The following is a 14,785-nucleotide window of genomic DNA, read 5'->3' as shown; positions in this document are numbered from 1 at the left end:
TTTATATATGATCAAATGTGATAAACTTATTGATTCAGGAAAAAAAAAGTTTCTTCCCATATCTTCTCCCTAAACCTTGATAAAATATGAACAAAAAAAAGAAAGAAATGAGTAATAAGTTATATGATATGATAGGTAACGCAGAGAAAGATATAAAGAAAAAAGAGTGAAAATGAGATGGACACTACACCAGAAAATGGCTTTTACAGCGCCCCCCTATTACAGCGGTTCAGGTGGCAGCCGCTGTAAAAACACGAACACGGAGCGGATGATAGGCTTTTATAGCGGTTGTTAAAATAAACCGCTGTAAATTTGTTCCCTATTAAGAGCAGTTCAGGGCGCAGCCGCTGTAAAAACAAAAACACGGAGCGGATGATAGGCTTTTACAGCGGTTGTTTTAAGTAACCGCTTTAAAAGATTAAGTAAATGCTAAAATTTGTTTCATATGAGATTCGAACCCGGATACCTTAGGCTATTTCAAAACAACTTTCCACTGGGCTCAGATAAGATATATGTCTTTGTTTCGATTTGTTAATATTTATCAATTGATTTCGTAAAATTGCAGAACCCACTAACTTTACCCAAATCCCGAAACCCTTATCAGTTTCGTTCCACTATATCTCGATCTGCTACCTCAGTCTCTCTCAACCGCTGTGCTCCTTCTCTCAACCCCTACACCCCATCGTGCCGCCACCGTCCCTGGCGCGCCGCTGCCCGCTGCCGCTCTTGTCTTTCATCGTCCAACACTTTGGCTCAAGGTTCTTGGCCGCACAACTGAGGTCAGTGGTTCTCCATCCTCGATTTGTTAACGCTGAGGAAGGCCAGCGACTCCAATTTCTCCTCCACGCCTTCCAAACGCATCCTTGCGAGAAGGCCTCACCTCTTCATCCTCCTCGCCTGCACATTGGCCCCTCACGGTGGCGGAAGGTTAGGTTTGTTTGTTTAGGGTTCTTTTACTTTGTTTCTGATTTATGCCTGTTAGAATTTATTTGGTTTATAACTTGGTGTTATCTTATCTGAATTTTTCTGCATTAATGTTTCAGAAGCTCTCGTGTAAGGCTCACCCTTCGGAGTGATAGGTTCGTTCATCTTTTCAATTGTTGTGATAGGGGTTTCTGTAGTTCCTTTCACATTGAAGACACAATCTCAATCTCTTGGTCATGTCATCAGAATCCTTTAGGCAAGTGGAACTAACATTATTTTATTTTTCATATAGCATCTCAGATATGGTTTGATGGTAACTGCGCTCTTAATTCAAGCTTAACTAAAAAAACTGCACTCTTAATTCGGTCTAGTCATAGTAGTCAATCCCGGATAGCGGCGCGTAGCGGCCGGCCCCAAAAGTGGGATAGCGTGATAGCGCATAGCGGGATGGCCGCTATTCTGAATTTTTTTTATGTAATTTTATATCATTAATAGTTTAATACTATATACATATAAATAGCAAACAATGTCAAATATTGCCTAAAATTCATAACATTCATAATAGAAATAAAAATCATAAGTCTTGAACAATAACACACAACTAATAACTTCTCAAAAGCAAGGTAAAGAAGTCGAATTTGCAAATCTGAATGAAGAATGAAGCTTAATTGTTTCAATTTTGACCTATAATGGTCCTGAGAAGTCCTAACATGCCCATAAAAAGGTTCCCCAACGATTTAAAACGAAGGGGCTTGAGTCATTTTCTCCTTCGTTCATATAGCGCCGCTATTTCCCGCTATTGGCCGCGATCTGCCGCTATTTTGGCCGCTATTCGCGCCGCTACAGCCGCTATTGTGAAGTTGGCCGCTATTTCATCTCAATAGCGGCAGGGAGCCGCTCCGCTCCGCTACGCCGCTATAGCGCCGCTATTTCCCGCTATTGACTACTATGGGTCTAGTTGCTGTTTGATAGTATAGATTTTTTATTCACTCTACTTGACTGGTTGTTATCAATTCTACATGCAGCAAAAGAGCTAAAATCCTGTACAATAGCAAAGTTCTTGGGCTTTTGATATCGTTGATTTAACATTTCATTGTGTACTTTCTTACTATCTTTTCTAGGCTATAATTATGCAGGACATTGGAAGCATTTTCTCCTGTTTGCTTGCCAAGATACAATCCTTTGGCATTTTTGTACGCTTATACTTATATCCACTATTTTGATGTAAGTCAAATTTTAATGCATGAACAATTCGCCATATGTTGTACATTTAGTTCAAATTATACAGCTTTATGTATATTTCTGGCAGGATGACACATACCTGATGTTGTTGACGACTAGTTCTGAGGCATTTTACCATCTTAAGGATTGCAGGTAAAGTATGGTATAATAATTTGACCACTTGTTATTGGGTTCATTTTTTTTTTATCAAAAACAAAAAGAACAGAGAAAAAGAGGAAAAAATAAAGAGGAAAGAGTGCAATAGTTCATTGCAAAGAGATCTTGGTTTGAATACTTGATCTCTTAGTAGCTATAATTAGGTGTGACGCGTTGGTGTTTTTGCAGTTTTGCTAAAAACTCCATCCATAGCTCATTGGACCTGACTAATCATTCGGGCAAGTGATCCAAACTTTTTCCGTTCCCCTCTGGTAAATAGTTTATACTTTGTCATATCTCTTTTTAGTTCAAAAAGTTATAACAAACAACCCTTAAATTGGAGGAATTTTACACTGTGATTCTTCCCTGCTTATTTTTTATGTTTATCCTGCAAGTTTTTCTTATTCTGTTAGCCATATTCATGTCAATGATCCTATGTTGCAGAGAATTTGAACTTTGTATTTCTTTTTCTATTATATCTGAACTTGTCAATGTGTTTCGTTGTTAACTTTGAGTTCTAATCCCTCTTGTTTTTGTGGATCAACATAGTCTTACTAGTGCACCCGGTCGTGCCGCCACCGTCCCTGCCGCGCCGCTGCCACTCTTGTTTTGCGTCGCTTCGTGTAGTAGTTCGTCACCCTGTTTTCAGAGTTTAATAGCGTTTCACCGTTCCTCTCCTCAGGCAAGTTTCTTCTTCCTCATAAGGTAATTTTGAATGCACCTTTATAATCATTTAGTGAGGAACCATTAAAATACTATACAATTCTTCTTTTTCTTGGTCTTTTGAGGGCTGTAGATTCCTCACTCGTTGATTGGTTAAAATAAGTCATAAATTAATTCTAGTTGGCTCTTGCATAAATTTCGTGTTTCAGATACTGGATAACTTAAATCACAAACTTAATAAGCCTTATTCTAGTCCGACTTTCAATTTATTGACTGTAACTCAATTGAGCTCCTAATAAACCATGTTTGAGTCATTACCTCTCACCCTTTAGGAAATTTTCTCTAGGAAACAATGACATGTTTCTCTAGGAAACAATGACATGTTTTATAGGATTTTGGCCTTGTTTAATTTTGATCTTTCTTTAGTTTGGCTAATACTTATTCTGTGCAAAATTTGGCAGTGACGAAGATAGTTAAGAAAAAAATTTCCGTTGATATTTGGCGCCTTTCTCAGATAAAAACTTTAGAACTAATATTTGTTACTGATGATAGATGCTTATCCTTGCATTGGTGAGATGAGGTGAACGACTTTTTCAATAAGGCAAGGCAAGAAATAAGTTCTCTCTTTTGAGTATAACCCTCCATGTGTGTGTGTGTGTGTGTTTGTGCTTGTGTTTTAGGACTAGTCACATTCATCTTGTTGATTTGCCAAATGCATTTTTAACAAGTTTAACATTAATTATATAGGTATATTTCAGGGCTAAGGTTATCTTTGGATTAAATGCTCTTGTGGGAAAACATGTAAATCTCAGTTCTGCTATTGGACCTTGGAGCTAAGTCAATGCTATCTCTTATATGTTACTGGCACAATAAGACTATAATTGATAATGATTATCTTTAGGCTCTCATCATCTTTATCACAAGGCACGTGTGCACTTGAAAATGATAAAATTTCTTCCCCAAATTTTAATATGAATATTTGTAGATGGTACCGGATTAAGATTATTGTGAGATAAAAGGAGAGAACAGTGAAGATGGCTTTTTTTTTTGAATTCCTGCTAGAGTTGTTCAATATGAAGGTAATTCATCTTAAGTTGGGGGAAGGTGTATTAATTTTCTCAATATTGTGATGAATTTGATAAACAGATTAGGTCACTTCAGATTATGACAAGGAAAAATTACAAGAAAGATTAGCCAAGATTTCTGGGGGTGTTGCAGTGCTTAAGGTATGGATATTTAAGTTGACCTTGCTTGCTTATGGGTTAGTTACTTTTCTGTATTCCATATTTCTTTTTTCTGTACTTTACAATAAAATACAAAATAGTTTGTAATTTTATCACTTAGAGATAGGTGAAGTTAAGGACGTGGTTGATATGCTTTAGAAATTGTTGATTTTATGGCTGAACTAGCATGGTAGGTGATGATGGTATATAGGAATAAAAGAAAAAGCCTTTTTATAGCGGTTCCGCAATAAACCGTTGTAATAGAGAGACTAATTACGGCGGTTGTAATTATAAAACCGCTGTTAAAGATGTTCACTTACAACGGTTATTTGAATAAAGCGCTGTAAATAATGGATCTTTTACAGCGGTTTGAACCGCTGTAAAGTCTTTTACAGCGGCGAGATCTACAGTGATTCAAACCCTCTCAAAACCGCTGTAAAAGGGTGAATTTAAGCGCTGTAAAAGCCCTTTTTTGGTGTAGTGGGAATAGAAAGTGAAATGTGAATGAATCATAAATAAAAAGAAAATATAAGAGATTGTTTGGTATGCTGTATAATATAAGGCCTGATAGTATAAGACATGATTGTATTAGGCTTGATAGAATAAGGTCTGATAAAATTTTAATACTATACAACGTTTGATATTGTATAATTTGGTGGCGACAGTGGTGGTGGCGGTATTGGAATGCATGGTGGTGGCGGTGGCGACGGTGGTGATAATAATGGCAGTAGCGGTGATGGTGGCAGTGGTGGAGGATGGTAATGGTGGTGATAGTGGCGATAACGATGGTTGTATCAACGATGGTGGCAGTGATGGAGCGTGGTGGTGGTGGCGGCAACGGCAGCGGAGGCGACGACGGTAGTGGAGAATGGTGGCGACAGTGGTGGTTGTGGCGGCAGCGCAATGGTAGTAGTGGCGATAACGATGACGATATCAACAATGGTGGCAGTGGTGGAGCGTGGTGGTTGTTGCGACGACGATGGTGTTGGTGGTGGTGGCGACGGTGATAGTAGTGGCAGTAGCGGCGATGGTGACTGATAGCATTTCCGCAAGTGTACGGAATGATCGAAGTAATACAAAGATATCGAACCACAGAGATAGTAGCTTATCAACTTGTTCAAGGAACGTAATGTTTAGAATTGTAAAATGAAAAAGCAATATATGTTTGAAGTTTGGTTGTGTGCAAAAACACTTGTAATGAAAAGCTAGAATTATAATTCAGAAAAGAAGTACCCTGGGCAAAGCTCCACTTAGTCCAATTATGTTTCTCAAAATCAAGTTCTTATATGATCTTTTTCCATGATGTTATAGCCTCTACCTCTACTTGTTAATACCTTAATCAAGTAAGTCATTCAATTTCATTTGTTAAACCTAATGTCTTAGTGCCTAGTCAATTCAATTGAAGAATGAAGTTTATAAGTTCAGGCCAACACAATATGTTTCTACCCTTATACCTAAGTGATATCAAACAAATCAATCTAATCCCAAGTCCCTTAATCCTCACCAACTACCGTTGTGCAAGAAGAAAGCAAAACACTTGTGTGCACTCAAGAGAATATTGAATCAGGGAAAAGATACATGGAAATGAAACTTTATTCATATAAGAAACGCAAAAGTTCAAACCATAATCAGAACTAAGGTTCACTTCACCCAAAGTACAAAGAGAAACTAGCCAAGCATGGCTAGAGAATTCATAATGCAAATCAAAAGAACAAAATCCTGAAATAAGAGTGCCAAGAAGACTCCCACAAGCTCCAAGAAACTAAAACTCTAAGTTTTGTTCAGAAAAGTACAAGATACCTAAAAGAAATAACAAAAACCCTATTGATAGAGTTTCTAGCGGCGCACCACGCATGTGCGTGGCCTCGTCCACGCACATGCGTGATTTATCTGTTAAAATGAAGCGCCCAGGTCAGCCCACCACGCATGTGCGTGGCATAGCCGGCGCACATGCATGACTCATCATATTCTTCTCCAATTTTGTAACTCCCTCTTCATCTATCATCTTGGTTATTACTTGGCCTTCAACCATCATAAATTGCCATAAAAAACCTATTCAAACCTGAAAAGAACATCAAGAATTCATCAAAACAACAATGTAACTCAAGGGAACATCTCATTAAAGATGATAATTCATTATCCCTTCATTCAATTCAGCAAACAAAACTCCCAATATGCAATCAACACTCATGAATTCAAAAGACTTCAGCTTAAAACTGATCATAAAATTTATTCTCTAACTAAAACTAATAAAAAGACCAAATAAATAGACTAAAGACAACTAAACTAATGCAGATGCAATTATGAATTAAAAATGGACTCAACTTGACTTAAAACTCAATAAAGGACTCAAAAAGGAAAAGAAGGAAGCAAGAAGGACTCGACAAACATAGAATAAACCTCGGGTCATCACACCACTATACTCAACGACAACTTTTCTCAAGCGTAAACGCAAGGTTGTTTGTCCTCAAGTACAGAACAAATCATCCCTTCATCTGCTTAACCTTTTTAACACAAACACATCTCAAAACAGAGAAAGGTCAGTTGTAAACATGCTAAAGATGAAAGGAGAGTAAAAATCAGCAAGAATTAGAATACAAGAGTCCACCACAATTCCTTACCATGTAAGCACTCACCTCACCACTTTGGTGCTCTAACATTCAAACACAATGCATCAATTATGGTAATCATCAAATCAAGGTTAACTTAAGCAATGACAAGAACATGATAAAGTCTTCACCAGGTTGTAACTTTCGCTAAGGTGCAATGCAAGGTAGGATATAGAACAAAGGGGAAACACAAAAGGCTTATTACAGACAAGTGAGTGATCTTTGTCAAACTTTAAGACCTGAGCAAACCTTACAAATCACAAGGACTTCTTGTTTCTTTTTTTTTGTATTTTTTTTTCTTGTTTTCAGCACATTTATTTTTTCTTTCTTTTGTCAAAGACACATGTCTTTTTGGTTGACAATTTCCAGCACACACTAAGAAGAAAGTTCCATTCCTTTTCTTTTTCTTTTCTGCTCAATCCAAACATAGATCACTCATCAAATTCAGATTTATCAAAACTTATGACCAAGAAAATATTCATTTAGGCTCAACTTGGGCAACTAATGGAGCATTGATAATCCAAACTATGTAAGCCAACAAAGATTCTTATTAGTCTCTTCAAGGAATAAGCATCACAAAGCGTTGACCGATATGTATTTCAAAACAGAATCAAGCATGTGAAAGCATGTTAGGAATGAACATTGACACTCTCAGCTCTCAACAAAACATATGATCTGGTGCAGTCAGGTGCATCGTTTCACAGTACACCGTCACGAGTCGAGACGCTGGACCAAAGAGACAGCTACGTGGCGCAATAGCAGGCGAGGGCGCACAGTAAGCAGTTGGAGCGCGACACACGGAATAACTATTCCACTGCAGTCCATTTTCCTTTTTTTTCTTTTCTGATTATCTCTCTTCTCAAATCTTATCCTTAAATAACAATAAAATAAAATAAAATAAATAGAAGATAAAAATAAGATAACAACTTAAAATATATATCTAATCATAAATTAAAGTAAATAAATCCTAATAATATCTCTAAAATAAAATAAAATTTAGAAAAATAGTTTTTTTTACAACAAATTTAGTAAAATACTAAAATCAAATTAAAACATTAAAATGCATGAAATAAGTCTAAAGTGTCGTAAAATGATTGAAATAAACTATACTAAACTACATGCAAATAAACTAGAAAAATAACCGTAAATCTCGGGTCATCAATACTATACTATTTTATTAATATTATATTTTGTTGCCCCACAAGAAAAAATAAATGCCCCCATAGCTACACAATATTACCTCTGATGCCACTAAAAGCTTAAATTAGTCAAACTATGATCTAACTTTGTTTCAACTTTTTGTTTCTTTTCTACTTAGACTAGAGCAACATCAATTGCATATTTGATAATAGAATGAAATAAGTAGCGCATACAAATTACATAATCGAAATAATCTCACCTTTACTTTTAGTGTTCCAATCCCTTGAGCGATCCTTTTCTTCTCCAAGAAGCTCTTCCACAAAACTTGTGGTTGTGTGTCTAATGTGTTGAAAGCTTGAGAAGTTGAGTTGGATTTGATTTTTGTTGGTAAGTATTTTAAATTTCCAATCCCTTAAGCTATTTCTTTATTTCTTTATCCCTTAATGTATTTGCTCATTAGTAAGGTTGAAATTAATCGTTATTTTAATTTGCATCCTTTAGTGTCGTACGACTTTGTTTTTGGGGCTGGGCGACTGGTTAGTGGTTACTATCTACCTATTCAGGGGCGGATTCACCGCCCGGCGAGCTTGGGCTCAAGCCCAGGCTCTGGGGAATTTTTTTTTTCTTTGGACCAAGTTATCTTTTGGGTAAAAAAGAAAAGAAAAAAGGCCAAAATTTAAAGGTAAGGGAAAAATTGAGGGACTATTTCATAAAACAAAATTTCCTACTCAAATTTCAGAAAAAGCAAGGGGAAAATAAGAAAATAACGGAACCCTAATTTGGCTTGAATGCTTGATCAGTTCCACTCGATTGCTCCCTTCACGACTTTACCTCTGGGCTCTAGCTTGAAATTGATCGAAATGGAAACCTCATCTGGCTTGATCGATTGTCTCCACCTCGCAAGTCTCTTTCTCTCTGACTCTCTGAGGTATTGTAATCTCCATAAATGTTGTCCCTAATATCCATAAATCTCGTCCTGTGGCGACGCTTGTGGGTGAGGGTGAGTTATTGAGTAAGCGGCGCCGCGACAGTGTGGCCTGTGAGTGAGGATGAAACAGTGGGTGAGGCCGTGATGGTGAGTGAAGAGGGTTGGGTGTGTCGATGTGGGTGAGTGAAGAGGGTTGTGTGTGTCTCTATGGGCGAGGGAAGAGGGGGAGCGATCGACGACGATGGGGAAAAGGGATAGTGAATAGGGAGCGAGTGACTGAGTGAGATTGAGAAGACAAGAAGCTATTGGCTGCATGCGGTGAGACTTGAGAGCAAGACTGAGAGAGTGAGAGACAGATAGTGAGTGAGGCTTGAGATGAGAGAAAGAGAGACTAAGAGAGTGAAGGAGTGACCGAGTGAGACTGAGAGAGAGTGAGTGGATGCATGTGTTGAAAGAGTGAGAGAGAGTAAGAGACAGAGAGTGAGTGACAGAGAGGGAGCTGAGCAGCTCGAGAAGATGGGAATTGGGAAAGGAAGTTAGGGAATGGGAAAAGTGAGAACTGAGAAGTGAATTGGGAAAATTGTATAAAATGGGAAATTGGGAATGAGAAGAGTGAGAAGTGAATTGGGAAAATGTGGCTAGAAATTAACCATATAAGAAATTGTGTAAGATGGGAAAATTTGGCTAGAAATTGTCCATATAAGAAATTTGTAAGATTGGATTATTGGAATGGGGATAGCTCTTTATGGGTGAGAGGCTTGAGACTTGAATTCATGAATTGAAATGTGGCTATTGACTATAGAAATTGGAATGTGACTACTTTTAATTACTATTTATTGTAGGTGGGTGGAGGTGGTCCTTTCCCCATTAAAAGCATGTGTGCAATATTGATCTCATTGTATTTGTTTATTAGTGTTGGCTTTTAGTGTTTTTTAATTTGATTCTAATCTCTAATTATGCTTTTCTTTGTTGCTTCTCTAGTCATTAGTGCAGTTGCTCCAAATTTCCATAAGTGAGCTGTGTTGCAGTTTTGGGATTTAAAGATATCATCTGTCAAACTAGCAGATTTTAGTCGAGTGTTTTCCTTCAATGTACAAAATGTGGAAACTTGTTGATTCTAAGTTAAATTGATCCATCCCATATTTATTATTGTAAAATTTTCCTTTAAATTTATTTACCCTTGTGGGGTGAAGTATGGAAGTTTGGTCCCAATTATTAAAAGGAAATTATTTTGGAAGGCCCATGTGGTATGAAATGGATTATTTTTTATATGGGAAGGCCCATGTGATATGTACATTGTCGTGCTCTGGTCAAAGCTTAGTGGCTCCATTTTTTTCCAAATTTTTTTTTAATTTTAAGTTATGTTAATTGAATATTAACTTTGGAAATTAAAACAAGCATGTGGATAGCAATTGGCAATAGCATTATAGCCCATTAGTGTTGGCTTTTAGTGCTTTTTGAATTTGATACTAATTTCTAATTGTGGTTTTCTTTGTTGCTTTTTTAGATCATTAAATTTTAAAGATGAGGAAGTTTTTGGTTGCTATAGCAAGCATTGAGAATGTTGTGCAACCGGAAGCTGAATTAGAACCACCGCCTAATGTTACCATTGAGTTTAATCCAAATGAGATTGTGTGTGATCTAGGTTGTAGGAAACAAATTAATGAGCATGCTCTGAATATTCAAGACGATGTGAAAATGTCATATATATTGAAGGGTCCAATGCAACCAAATTTGGCAAAATTTCCTCGTACGGAATTTGGAAATGCTTCAAGAGCATTTTCTTAATCATGGTATAGTAAGTACCCATGGTTAGAATACAGTGAATTCAATGATGCAATTTATTGTTTCTATTGCTTTCTCTTTAAGTAACCCGGTAGGGCTGAACACTTTGGTTATGAAGCCTTCACCAAAAACAGATATAAAGATTGGAAACATGCATGTCAAGGCTTGAAAGATCATGTTGGTAGTCATGGTAGTAGCCACAACTTATGTGTCGAGTCCAATTTAAATGCATAAAAATAAACTATAAAAATAACTTAAACACTCGGGTTATCACTGTGATATTGTTCTGATTAAAACTGAATAAGTTTGTTGTTATTAGTGCCTTATATCATGTGTTAGTTTGTTGTTTGTTGTTGTTATTACTGGCTTGTTCTGATATTGTTATGGTTTCTTAATCATGTGGATAATGGTTTAGTCATTTGTGGCCTAAATCATAGAGAACCACTCTTATGTTTTTCATAGATTTGCTTTTGCATTAGAAATGCAACCGATTACAAATGAATTAATTGTAGAATTCATGTGTTGCAGTTGTATTCTACATTCCTTAGTTATGATGGTATTTGTTTTATACTTTAATGGTCTATGTTAAAGCTCTATTTTGTGATATCGTCTATGTGGTAGGGAATTGTTTTACTTCATATAAACATACCCGTACCCAAGATTTTAAAACGTTTTGTATCCTATACCCGGAACAGTACGAGTACCGTACCGCACTTGTGCATTCTAGCTGACTTGTTGCTTTCTCTCCGGCGTCCGTTCCATTCTACATTCCTTATTTATTACAAGAAATATTTGTCTAAAATCGCCTCCAAGTTTATGTACGTTGTCATAATTTTCTCTCCCCAATCCAACCACTTTTAACCATGAGCACTCAATTCTCCCATGTGTCAACCCGCGACCCAACCCAACCCACCCGTTTCTTGATAGTTTTTGTTTGGTTACTTCAGTTTCAGTTCGTGCTGAAAATATTTGGACAACCCTAATTTGATCATAGATGGACAACCCTAAATTTTTTGTTTGGTTACTTCAGCTTCAGTACGTGTCTTGTGTATAAAAGTTGAATTCAACTTTTCGTTCAAGATTTCCTATATATCGAACAATACTTTGGAATCACCATGGCGGAGTTATTTTTAGCACTCCTTTAACAGTAATCACATACCCTTTAACAATAGGGTGTGTGAAAAGTAATCTTAGACTTCTCCCGTTTCAAAACAACTAACAAGCAAATAATTAATATTTTTAATCTTTTAAAACATATTATAAAACACAAGCATGGTAACTAATAGGCAAAACTACTCATTTTGTTTTTTTTAATCAATTAAATTAAATGTTATTTCCAAAAGATAAAATTACTTTTTTCCCTCAAAAACCTAAACTGTAATCACTTCAGAGTTCACGCTCTCTCATCTCCGACGCAAGACGCTAGAAGACAACCTCTTTCCGCCGAGTTGCGTCGTCTTTTCTCCGCCGGCCTCCGTCCTCTAACTGTGGTATGTGTATTTCTATCATTTTTTCTTATTATTTCCTTCCCTGTTTCAGAACTCATGTTGGATTCTTTGTGCATGTTTGGTTTTTGTTGTTTAAGTGAATCAGAAGACCTACTTTTAGTCTGCTTCTTTCTATTTCTCATTGAAAGCTCAGTTTTTTCATATTGTATGTTAAACTCATGTAAAAAAATATTTGATCTTGCCTATAAATTGTTTGATGTGTGGTCTGGTTGCTCTTTTACCATGTCTGTGTTTACTAGGTTGTTGTGCTATTGTTCTGATTAAAACTGAATAAGTTTGTTGTTATTAGTGCCTTAAATTGTAACACCCCGATTTCGGTGGCGTCACTTTAGTAACCGAAAAGAAACTTAATGCGGAAAACGTGAATATATTTTTTCTTTCGTCTATGATAATATAAACAAGACTGAAATAACTAAACAAGGTGTGAAAGATAGCAGAACTAATACACAATATATATTACAGCCCCCACTATAAGTAGCTAGCTTCGTCACGAGTAAACCTCCAGTGACGGGTAATGAGAAAAGTAGCGCCCGTAGGCAAAAGGTACAGACCAAAGTAGAGGTGAAGTGTCCGCAACACAAACCTCAAAAACGAGAATAAGTTAGCCGAATCGGCCTGAAACAAGACCTCCTAAGTCCAACCAACTCTCTGTGATTCCCGTAAAGAAACCACACAAAAAGCTATAGGTGGGAAACTACCCTGTCCCCAAAGAAACAAATGATGTTCAGAGCTAAGACTCTACTCCTACACTAATCCCATCTCTAGGAGCTCACACCAGCACTAAGACCTACATGCTAGCATGATCGTCGTCCGAATTCGAAATCCAGAACAACCTAGTCTATGTACATCCTCCGTCCTCCTCTCGCTACCGCGATGCGCTCCTGTTCCAGCTTCTCCCCTAGTTCCTCCCGAAGGGTGAACCATCATGAACTAGCCCGCCAAAGACATCTGACAATGGGCGTTTGTCCCCCAAAGCACACACAGAAGACGCGAGGGTCAACTCCAAAGAATTACGTAAATAATAGCACCGATAGATACAGATAATGGAATAGCCACTTAGGCTTATAGCTAGGGATAACATCCTAGGGTTGCATATTCCATAACGAACATAAATGGCAGTAATAACAATTAACATGTTACAAATAGGATTAACAAGTAACAATCACACCCAGCAACTAAGTCAGTATGCATGTTGCATGATATGATATGGCGGTTAACCCAGTTAACCAATGCATTCCGGAAACGGATGGACATCAAACAGATCAATCCTAGCACCAGCAACGGTGGGACCATTTCTGCCCGCGTGCCTCTTACACCAAACAAAGGTAGCCAGATCAGCAGTAAACCCTAAGGTCTGCCATTTCGGTCTGCTACAAGAGACGTCTACAAACGCTCTTACACGGCATTCCGGGTCTTATGACCATTTTGGAAACCGACGAAGGTCCGGTAATCACGCCGTGTATTAACCTCCTATGTGTGCATGAATGCAATGTGATTAGCCAAACAACGTCTCCGACCTCACTCGACACGTCGCCACGTGTTCTAGTTAAATTAATGTCTCTAAAAGCTTACCCTAAGGTAAAAGTCGATTCTGCGACAAAATACAATAATCATAAACTGAGTGCAACCACTCACGATAACTCTTCGAGTCATCAATGCTCTCACGAAGTCTCACGCTTCAGTGGAGTCTCACACATTCACAAAGTCTCACGCTTCAGTGAAGTTTTATGCTTTCACGGGGTCTCACGCCCCAGTGAATTTAAACACTTGCACGAAGTCTCACGCTTCAGTGAAGTTCCATGCTATTCACGAGGTCTCACGCCTCAGTGAAGATCCATGCTTTCCACAAGGTCTCACGCCTCAGTGGAGTATCCCGCATTCACAAGGTCTCACGCCTCAGTGAAGCTTCATGCTGTTCACGAGGTCTCACGCCTCAGTGAAGATCCATGCTTTCCACAAGGTCTCACGCCTCAGTGGAGTATCACGCATTCACAAGGTCTTACGCCTCAGTGAAGCTTCTCGGCTCATCCCTTGGATGGCTAAACAAACTGCTCAGAGAGCGAAGGAGTATCAACATGCTCAGAACTTACAGTTTTCTCAACACTTGGGATCCGACGACACTTCTCGCTTTCCAGAACTAAGATTTGCCCCCCAAGCTTCCTTTCGAGTTTATTATCCTTATTTGAAGATTTAGAGGTTGTTTAATATCTTATGAGTTTTCTTTACAAAATAATATCCTTTTAGTCTTATCGCAAAAACTTATAAGTTCTCGGGATCTCCTAATCCCCAACTGACTCCAGAGAATGTCTCGATCCATGAAACACCATAACAAGGCCCGAATCTCATTTGTCCTACCAAACTTTCTCAAAACTCTCAAAATAAAATCGGCATGACCTGCCCGCTATTCTCACTATTCAGAAACTCAGATTTCATTGCAAAAGCATAAATAATTCAGCACAATCAATCAACATGTCATATATCAACATATTAAGCAATAACCACATAACACTTAGCATATAAGGCATGCATCACACATCCTAAATTACCCACATAGCACTTAGCATGAAATTCAATCTCAAAAACATTCGGTAGATGAATCATCTACATTGTCAGCCGAAGCCTCAGAAA

The 14,785-nt window shown here is 37.7% G+C and overlaps 2 long non-coding RNA genes and 1 pseudogene across 5 annotated transcripts; 2 read left to right on the top strand and 1 right to left on the bottom strand.

The window, feature by feature from the left end:
• Window positions 1-554: 554 nt before the first annotated feature.
• On the top strand, window positions 555-5,446 carry LOC130721906 (uncharacterized). Of its 3 annotated transcripts, none has more exons than XR_009013692.1 (8): window positions 555-927; window positions 1,044-1,079; window positions 2,061-2,148; window positions 2,234-2,298; window positions 2,491-2,573; window positions 2,851-3,006; window positions 4,111-4,190; window positions 4,853-5,446. It is a non-coding gene; the product is annotated as an uncharacterized LOC130721906 (long non-coding RNA). The 3 variants fall into 3 exon arrangements; XR_009013691.1 differs by having other exon boundaries at window positions 570-927; window positions 3,723-4,190; XR_009013690.1 differs by having other exon boundaries at window positions 570-927; window positions 3,712-4,190.
• A 316-nt stretch (window positions 5,447-5,762) lies between these two features.
• On the bottom strand, window positions 5,763-8,894 carry LOC130721907 (uncharacterized). Of its 2 annotated transcripts, none has more exons than XR_009013693.1 (2): window positions 8,196-8,894; window positions 5,763-6,249 (listed from the first exon to the last, which is right to left on the bottom strand). It is a non-coding gene; the product is annotated as an uncharacterized LOC130721907 (long non-coding RNA). The 2 variants fall into 2 exon arrangements; XR_009013694.1 differs by having other exon boundaries at window positions 5,763-7,667; window positions 8,196-8,334.
• On the top strand, window positions 8,726-10,910 carry LOC130721905 (uncharacterized; annotated as a pseudogene).
• The last annotated feature ends 3,875 nt before the right edge of the window (window positions 10,911-14,785 follow it).

The sequence above is a fragment of the Lotus japonicus genome, chromosome 6, assembly GCF_012489685.1.
Source record: "Lotus japonicus ecotype B-129 chromosome 6, LjGifu_v1.2".
NCBI classification, from domain to species: domain Eukaryota; kingdom Viridiplantae; phylum Streptophyta; class Magnoliopsida; order Fabales; family Fabaceae; genus Lotus; species Lotus japonicus.
This window is presented reverse-complemented; position numbering and strand designations above follow the sequence as displayed.